This window comes from Belonocnema kinseyi, chromosome 7, assembly GCF_010883055.1.
Source record: "Belonocnema kinseyi isolate 2016_QV_RU_SX_M_011 chromosome 7, B_treatae_v1, whole genome shotgun sequence".
Classification (NCBI taxonomy): Eukaryota; Metazoa; Arthropoda; class Insecta; order Hymenoptera; family Cynipidae; genus Belonocnema; species Belonocnema kinseyi.
Genome location: NC_046663.1, coordinates 118063467 through 118073583, shown reverse-complemented (window position 1 = coordinate 118073583; position 10117 = coordinate 118063467).

The following is a 10117-nucleotide window of genomic DNA, read 5'->3' as shown; positions in this document are numbered from 1 at the left end:
AAATCGCATTTGAGAAATCTTAACGGGCTTGTTGGCCAAATCGTTCTCGTAGGCAAATAAATGTATGCCTATTTTTTTATTTTCAAAACAAAATATTCTTAGAACTCGCTCTAAGGCTTCAAAGTTTCCTGATTTGAAGTAAAGAAGTTCTTACACCAGCTACAGGTTTAACCCAGAGAACAGCTATAGATTTATTAACTTATTATTACTCTGCCATTCAACTCAATGTCAGTGACCGTATTTTGGGACCAAGCAAATAAGGTGCACAATGAGAGGCCCGACCGAGGGTCAACTTTTTTGCAGCCGTCCACCTGCAGTTCCTTCAGCCGGTGTTCAACTTAATTGTGTCAATTTTCATCAGCTTTTCTTACTCTTTACTCAATGTAAATTATACTTTTAATCATTTTTCTTTTAGTAATCTATTCTCAATAGCCTAAAGAAGGTCTCTTCAAAATGTCAAGTTACACAATTATATCTGAGGGTCACAATGAGCCTCCATATATTGCCTTTTTATGCCATTTTTGATATGCCTAAAACTTTTGCATAATATTTCTGAGATATAAAAATGCGATAAATGCAATATTCATTGATAAGTGAACAAGTATATCAAATATGAAATAAATTGACTTTTAATTTCCTGTCCAAAATCGAAGAAATAAAAATTGGAAACATTTTACATGTTAAACCCCAGAAGACATAAAAATGGCCAGAGCGAGTTCTAAAAATATTTCGTGTTTAAAATAAAAAAATAGGCATACATTTATTTGCCTATGAGAACGATTTGGCCAACAAGCTCGTTAAAATTTCTAAAATGTAATTTTTTGGTTCACCCTAATGTGTGTATATATATATATATGTAAAGTTTAAATCATAAAGAAAACATTGGAAATGGGCAAATTCAGTTTATGGAAAAACGACAAAAGTTGTAATAAAACGTTGAATAACCAAATTTTTTAAAAAAGAATGCGCATTTTTTTAAACGGGACAATGAAATTCCATCTGTTTTAATACCAATGCAAGTTACGAATTATAATAATAGACATTTATGGGAATGATATAAAATTTCAGGGATAGACTCGAGTGCGAAGCATGATCACACGTGATAACACGTGATCAGAATGTGTTCGTTAAAGCCGAAGGAGCTTTAACAGAGAATTCACAATAACCAAATTACTGTTGTCGATACTTTCAGATTTAGTTTTAAAAAGTCTGCGCGCACAAACTTGCGAGCGTAGCGAGCTGCGCGAGCAGGGCACGATGAGAATGTGCCCACGAAGCGGGCAGATTTTTTAAATTTGAATCATCGAGAAAAAAATATTTTATTTTAGTAGACACGACTTTTTTTACGTGAAAAATTAATTTAGGAAATACCCCGTGCGCCAAGGTGAACAATCTGTCGAGAGGAAAAAATGTCTTAAACCAAATCTGCTTTTTGCGTGAAGAAACTCACTACCTTCGTTTTGACATAAGACTTCTTTACGTATACGCTGCAACGCGAAAATGACCTTTACGTCAAACTTTAGAGAGTAACTTTTTTCTCCAAGGCGGCAGAAATAATCACGACTTATCATATAAAAAAAATTATTTGATAAACAAATTTCGTCACTTATTTATCACATGAAAACATTTGTTCTTGTTTACAAGATTGAAGAAGTAAGAAAAAAATCTTGATTGTAATATACTGAGTTTTAAAGAATAAGAAGCTTTAAGAATTATAACGCTAGGCGTAAATAATTTAAAATTATCTTCCTTTTCAGAAATAAATATTTACTTTAACTTCAAGTACCTAGAGGACAGTTTTGACTTGTCATGTTCAATCATAATTTTTACATTATGTCTAATTGTCTACTGTGTTAAGAATTGCAGTTAGAAGAAAGTTGTGAAAAATGCAATAGAGCGGAATTAAACTTCGGTTTGTAATCAAGATCTTTGAAAAGGAGTATACAATTTTTGAAAAAATAAGTCTAACAAAAAAGTGCCAGATCATGTATTTTTTAAGTCGATTCATAATTTTATTCAATATGAAATTCGTTCCAAATTTCTTTTTAATTATGCAAGAAATAAACATTTTTAATATCTTTTTAAAAAAAAAGTTGGGGTTTTTGCATGATTATCGTTCTTTTTCTTTAAAAAAAACCTTTTTTTTTAATGAGGTAATTACTTTATGATGCAAAAGCCTCTAAAATTAATACAAGAAACTGAAAGTAAAGAAAATATTTCAATTATTAGAAAATAAATTTATTTACGAACAAATTCAAAAAAGCAAGTTTTTTATTAAAGAAAAGAATTTAAAATAATTATTTTAGCAAAATCAGAAATTTTGAATGGAATTAAATATGTAAACAGTTACAAACAAAATCTTAATCGACTAGCTGGAAAATTTAGTTTTCTATACATGACCGGTGGAGAAAATCTTAAAGTTTCAACTTATTTATCTCAATAAATACAAAATAAATAAATAAAGGAAATAATTAAATGAAACTAAATAAAAAACTAAGGAAACTTATATATTTATTACAAATAAAATAAAATAAACACAGCGTCAAATTCTTTAAAGAAATATAGACTATTAAAGTACATAATAGTTCTGTGAATTTATAGCATTGGTTTATATTATTTTGCATGATTGCAATTTAAAAAATGTAATTAGCTCAGATATTAAAACAACAAAAATACGAAAATTATTGCAATTTCTATGTCAAATTTTAGTATTAAATGTTAATAAAAAAAATTAAGTAAACTTATATTTTTTCTTAAAGTTAGATTTTTGGAGCAGGGAAAATGATATTTTGTAAGATTGAGTTACTTCTTAAAAATGGATCATATTTATAACATAGCCTTAGCTAAACTGTAGAATCAAGCCGTAATTTCCTTTGACTTTAGACAATGCTTCTTACACTTTACAACTGTCAAAAAACTCATATACCACTAAATTCACAAATATTTTAAAAATGCAACATTTCAGAAGACATTTGTCTAGGTCTATAAGGAAATTATAGCTTGCTTTTAAGAATTTCGATTTCTTTAACCAAAAAAAAAGAGTAAGGACATATTCAACCATAATTCTGGCAGATTTAACCAGACAGTTTTTTAGTTTATTTGAATTTGAAAAAAAAACTTAACTGTATCTTCAGATTCACTTTTCTACGAATTTCCAAAAAAATTATATTTTAAATAAAATATAAACTTTTTAATTCAAATATTTTATTACTATTTTATAATAACCTCTTTGCTACATTTTGGGCCTAATTTTTATTCCAAAAAATCTTTAGAGTTTTTGAATTCCTTCAATACCTTTTCTACTCAATTAAAATTATTTTTTCATTCACTTTTAAAGTAAAATTAGATTATTACCATTTTGGATTGCAAATGCACTATCATTTGGCGCGACCGAATATACGGTTGCCTGTCGCGCCTCTACAAGTATATGGAGGAACCAATCGGTACGTATCGCGCCTCTACAAGTATGTGGTCGATCTAAAAGCAATATACATTGGCAAAACCACAAACTTGCCTGCCGCGCTAACTACCGGCATGTGGCGCAACTTATCTAATGCGATCTAGGATAGAGTTCTAAAGAGTTTATGTGACCGAGAATATGTCCGGGAGCACGGGAATATGACTGAGAATTTTTTTGATGAATGAATGAGTTATAGAATTTTAAATGCAAGCATGTTCTTGAACATTTGTTTCTGAGTTTTAGGAATTCTGTGGTTTTAAAAGGTTTATTATAAATATAGGATGATAGAGAAACAGAAGACGGGACTGGAGTAAACTATGAAGAACTGGAAAAAAAGGGAGAGGGAAAGACAATTAATAGAAAGATGGGGGATGATTGAGGAATCAGAATACAATACATGGCATAAGATGATAAAAAAGGAAGGAGAGCCAAGGTATTCTGAAAAGGGATGGGGAGAGAAAAGGTGGACCAGAATAGCAAGATTCAGATTGGGAAACGAGGTAATGCAGGGGATGTAGTGGGAAAAATAAGAGAACAGAAAGTGTAGAATGTGTGAATGGTAGGAGGAAACATGGGAGCATTTATGGGAAGGATCTATGAGAGGAATGGAAGATAAAGGAAGCTGGCAAGAGAATGTGGTTAAAATTCTAGAGGATGATGGATTAGAAGAAGAATGGATGAAGGAGTTAGAGGGTGTTAGAGGAGCGAATGAGAGAGAATGAAAGAATCCATGTGAAAAAAAGGCAAATGGAAGTATAAAAAAAGTGAAAGAAAAAGGAAGCGGAAGTCGCTTAGATTAGAAGCGTAAAGATTGTAAGTAATGGTAAGGTAAAAGTTAAGTAGACTAAGATGCGTTTGCGCTCTCATGTTCTCTCTCTCTCGCTTTCGTTCACTCGCTCATTCGTTTGATAATAAGTCCTAAATTGCGCTAGCGCAGGAAATAGAGATAAGGAACTAGATATAAGACTTATGTAAATAGTTTTAAATAATTGTATATATAAAAAGGATAAGATTGAAAAAAATATATAGATATAAGCGGAAAGATTGCAAGGAATAGAAGTCACGTAAACCCTTAGGGGACATATTATGAATAAAGATTAAATCAGTAATTAGTATCAGTGATAACATTTTTTTAGATAAAATCTGTCTTAATTTTCTTCATATTATTTCAATGGTTTCTTGGATTTATTTCGTCAATGAATTTAAAGAATCATAGAAAAGAAGACTTTCGAATTGATTTCCAATCATTGAAAAATATGTATCCTATATATGTATTTCAAGAAAAAAAAGATATATCTTTTCTTTCAGTGCCCTGTTACATTAGGTTGTAAGCTTCAATAATTTGAAAAAAATAATTCCTTTTATTGCGTCTCATTCTGTATAAAGCTACGCGTTGGTTATAGAAAATATTCCGATAAGAAGGAGTTGATTAATTGGGACGCATATAGACTGCCATTTTTTTAAACGGACATTGAAATGCCTTTAAATGCTTACAAATTGCATTTTTGTCTGCAATGTCATTGAATGCTCTTTACTGTATAAAATCCTACTGTTAGAACTATAAAGATCTCTTTTTTGATAGAATCATTTTTTTCATGTCCTCTTTTTGAATGTAATAACTTCCTGAATTTTCCATGTAAAAAAATGAATCTGGATTACCACTAGTGATATTATCGATTCAAACTTATTTTAAATCTTGTGCCACTCGAGACTGTTTTTTTTCTGAGTCTTATTGTAATACCTGAAAGTAGCCCTTAAATTATTATTTGTTCTTACAGTGCTCGTTTCAATAATTTTAATGCGCATAAACTGCAAGGCATTAAAGTGATTTGCATGTAATGCCTATAGGAGTTTGTGTTATTTAATGCCTCGGTCAATCACCAAATTGTATGCAATGCCTTTCACGAACCAACTATTGATTCGTGTCAATATGTCATACATACTGTTGACAAAATGTTGGATACGATTTACACCAAACTCCCACTTTCAGACAAGTGTCGGGAATTGCCTTCAAATAACGTTGGATTGATTTCGGGCTATGTTTTTGTAAGCTGGTACCGAAAAGTCGATAGCGAACATGGTTCGCTTCTCGAAGTCAAGAAGAACCTACTTTGCCCACTTCTTCGTGATTTCTGATCATTTTAAGAAGAGGGTCTCGTCCATTTCCAACTCTATGTGCTGTACCCAGAATAATCCTGTTTTGAAGACATTCAAGACACAATATTCCGCAAACACCTTGACGGTGTGAGATGTACAGTTGCGGAACGGAAGACTTAAGATGTATGCTTTTGTTCATGTGCATTACCTTTCTTGTCCCGATATCAAGAGATCTGAGCTCGTTCTTCGTTCATGGAACTACTCCAAATGAATAGAGTACTAACGGGACGGCAAGCATATTCGTTGCAGATACTTTGTTCCTCGCCGACAGTTCGGAAGACCAAATCTGCCGGATGAGACGTTTGTATCTGCTGCGAAGAGTATCCTTTATAGATATCGGATCCTGAATGCGGCACTGTGGCACACCCAGGTATGTATAAGTCTCTCCACCTCAAAGGTGTCGTATAGCGCTTCTACCAACGAGCTCAGAATCTTCAGGGATGCCATTAGGTTTTCCTCGCTTGAAATAGACCTTGGCGCATTTGTCTAGCCCAAATTCCATTCCAATTTCCTTGATATATCGTTCGACAATCCCTAGAGCTAGATGTAGTTGCTCTTTGTTTTTAGCATAGATCTTAAGATCGTCCATGTAAAATACATGTGTGACCTTGTACTTTCGATCTGCAGGTTTGCTGCACACGTACCCGTCGGATCGGCGAAGTGCTAGAGATAGTGGCAATAATGTAAGGCAAAAGAGAAGTGGGCTCATGGTGTCGCCTTGAAAGACCCCTCTCTGAAAGGTGATCTTGTTATATGTCACAAGATTTTTTCCAGATGAGATAGTAAATCTGGTTTTCCAAAGCTATATCAATCTATCAATCTATCAATCCAGGGCATCGATAGGTCACGCTGGTAGAATGTTGCATCTTTGCAGACACATCTATCGATGAGCAGGTTCTCCCGACATCCCGCTACGCCTTTCTTTGAGCCTCGTTGTTCATACATTTCCTGCCACACAGGTTCAATTGCCCGAACAATCCTATCATTTAGGATAGCTTTGAATATCTTGTACAGTGTTTTCAGACAAGTGATTGACCCGTAATTCTTCAGGTTAGCTAAGTTGCCTATTTTCGGCTGGAGTATTGTGCGCCCTTCCACCAACCACTGCGGAATCGGCTCTTCCGACTTTAAATATGAGGTGAAAATACGGGCCGAATGCTGATGGGTTGAAGAAAACTTCTTTTACCAGAAGGTTTTGATACAATCTGATCCCGGTGCGGAATAGTTCTTCATCCCTCTTAATCCTTTTTTCACCTCCTCGGTAGTGATGGGTGGGCATTCTTCATCAGGTATTATGAGGGCATCACACAGCTCCTTGAAGCTATTATCTGAGTCTTCGTCCAGTCTATGCTCCACTTCGTAGACTTCTCTCCAAAACACTTCGATTTCCTCTGGCTTGGGCGGGTGGTCGACAGTAACTGAAGGGTCTTGCAAGAGTCGAAATGGGTCAGAGAGAAACTGTTGATTTTCTCTGACCTACCTTTCCCTCCGCTCTAGACTTCTCTTAGCGTCAGATAGTATCCGTATTCTCTCCACAATATGCAGCCTGATGGTCAGCAGCTTTGACTTGTTAAGTGTGTGATAACGGGTCCGAAGTTCGCGCGCGAGCTTTCGAACCTTGTTTCTAGATTGGTCGGGATTGTTGGCCGACACCTTGTCGGGAGCACTGCGCGTTCTGTTGTGCCATTCAGCTTTCGCCACGGTTGTCACACCTCCGCTTGAAGGTTAATTCCTGCGGGACGACCCTGGACAATTGTCCGCATATATTGTCCTCGGTTTGCGGAGAGAGGGTCCCTGTACCAAGGGTTTCTGCTGAATATGGTTACAAAAATAAATAGACAGTCACGGACAATTGTCCAAAGGTGGTTCCGAAGGAATTAACCCCCAAGCGGAGGTGTAAAGACCGTGCCGAAAGCTGAATGGCACCTGCGTGAGGTGTCTAGAACAGTGACTCTGTGATACAAGCGACATCTCAGAGTACGCAGCCTTATTCTTTCATGTGGGGCTCTACAAGGATGGACGAATCCCTTTTCCTAGCTTCTCGTGGGAACAACAATAAAACACCAAACATAGTTGTAGTAAGTGTGGTTCAAAACAACGGAACGCGCAGGGCTCCCGACAATGTGTCGGCGATGGATCGGTGGAATCTCGGGACCTTCAGGTGGACGGAGCGACTGAATCACGACTTGCTAGTGTGCTATGAGGCGCGTGTGGCCCTTGAACGGGGTTACATGGCACGGCTGCATGCTCTGTGGTGCGAGAAACACCCGGAACTATCGCACTTTTCGCAGCAACGTCTGTAAAACCATGCCGAACTACTCCGAAATAGGGGCTTTGTAAGCGGAACGCCTACTCTACCACAGCTAGAACAAGCCGGGACAAAGAAAGAGAGGCGACACTAAGACCAACCGCGGGCAGGCATCCAATAGAGGGGAGCGATGCTTCATGACCCGGAGAAACATCAACATCAAGGTTTCACTCAACCTTAAAGATCTGTCTGAAATGGATGACGAGCTTCGTAGACATTTTTCCGAAGAATCCGCACTCTGGGCTATCAATTATTGTGTGCATAATGCAGCGAGAGCTTTGGCCGATTCGTACCGTAAAACAAAACCAATGGTTGATCATAAGACCAAAAGACGAATGCATTAACTTGCCATAAAGATAGGCTGGGCAGGACAGTATGTATCGCATTCAATATGTGATTGACTACATTACATCTGGCAGGAAGTTTACCGCTAAGGTTCGAAAGTTCGCGCGCGAACTCCGGACCCGTTATCACACACTTAACAAGTCAAAGCTGCTGACCATCGGGCAGCATATTGTTGAGACAATATGGATACTATCTGACGCTAAGAGAAGTCTAGAGCGGAGGGAGAGGTGGGTCAGATAACATCAACAGTTTCTCTCTGAACCATCTCGACTCTTACAAGACCCTCCAGTTACTGTCGACCACCCGCCCAAACCAGAGGAGATCGAAGTATTTTGGAGAGAAGTCTACGAAGTGGAGCATAGACTGGACGAAGACTCAGATAATAGCTTCAAGGACCTGTATGAAGCCCTCATAACATCTTATGAAGAATGTCTACTCATCACTACCGAGGAGGTGAAAAAAGTATTAAGAGAAATGAAGAACTATTCCGCACCGGGACCAGATTGTATCAAAACCCTCTGGTGGAAGAAGTTTTCTTCAACCCGTCAGCATTTGGCCCGTAGTTTCACATCATATTTAAAGTCGGAAGAGCCGATTCCGGAGTGGTTGGTGGAAGGGCGCACAATACTCCTGCCGAAAATAGGCAACTCAGCAGCGTAGTGGAATGTCAGGAGAATCTGCTCATCGATAGATGTGTCTGCAAAGATGCATCATTCAACCAGCGTAACCTGTCGATGGTCTGGATTGATTATCGGAAAGCTTTCGATTCGACCTCCCATAGAATTATCATCTGTCTTTTGGAAACCTCAAAGGTTCATCCGCAAATCATTAGGTGCATAGAGAGATTGATGCCGCTTTGGAAAACCAGATTATTCTATCTTATCTGGAAAAAATTGTGTGACAACTAACAAGGTCACCTTTCAGAGAGGTGTCTTTCAGGGCGACACCATGAGCCTACAAGGTCACTAATGTATTTGACATGGACGATCTTAAGCTCTATGCTAAAAACAAAGAGCAACTACATCTAGCTCTAGATATTGTCGAACGATGTACTAAGGAAATTGGAATGGAATTTGGGTTAGACAAAGGCGCCAAGGTTTATTTGAAACGAGGAAAACTTAATGGCATCCCTGAAGATCCTGAGCTCGTTGATAGAAGCGCTATACGACACCTTTGCGCTGGAGAGACTTGTACATACCTGGACGTGTCACAGAGCCGCATTTAGGATGTCATATCTATAAAGGATACTCTCCGAAGCAGATGCAAACGTCTCATCTGGCACATTTGGTCCTCCGAACTGTCGGCGAGGAACAAAGTATCTGCAGCGAACATGCTTGCCGTCCCGGTAATACCTTATTCATTTGGAGTAGTTCCATGGGTGAAGAACAAGTTCAGATCCCTTGATACCGGGACAAGAAAGGTTATGCACATGAAAAAAAGCATGCATCTTAAGTCTTCCGTTCCGCGACTGTACATCTCACGCCGTCAAGGTGGTCGCGGAATATTAAGTCTTGAACGTCTTCACAACAGGATTATTCTGGGTATAGCACATAGAGTCGCAAATGGAAGAGACGCTCTTCTTAAAATGGTCAGGAATCACGAAGAAGTGGGCAAAAGAGCGTTTCTGAACAAAGCAGCGATGGAGGCTGGTGAAACACTCGGACTCAACTTCATTATTAGGGGTGAGAAAAATGTATCAAATCTAATCTATCTCGAGTACTCACGCCTGAAAACCCGGATTAAGGAAGCACAAGAGAAAAACTTTCGTGAACAGCTCCTTGATAAGAGGATGCACGGTATCTTCCACAGAAATGTGAAGGATCAGTCAATGTCTTGTGAGCTAACGT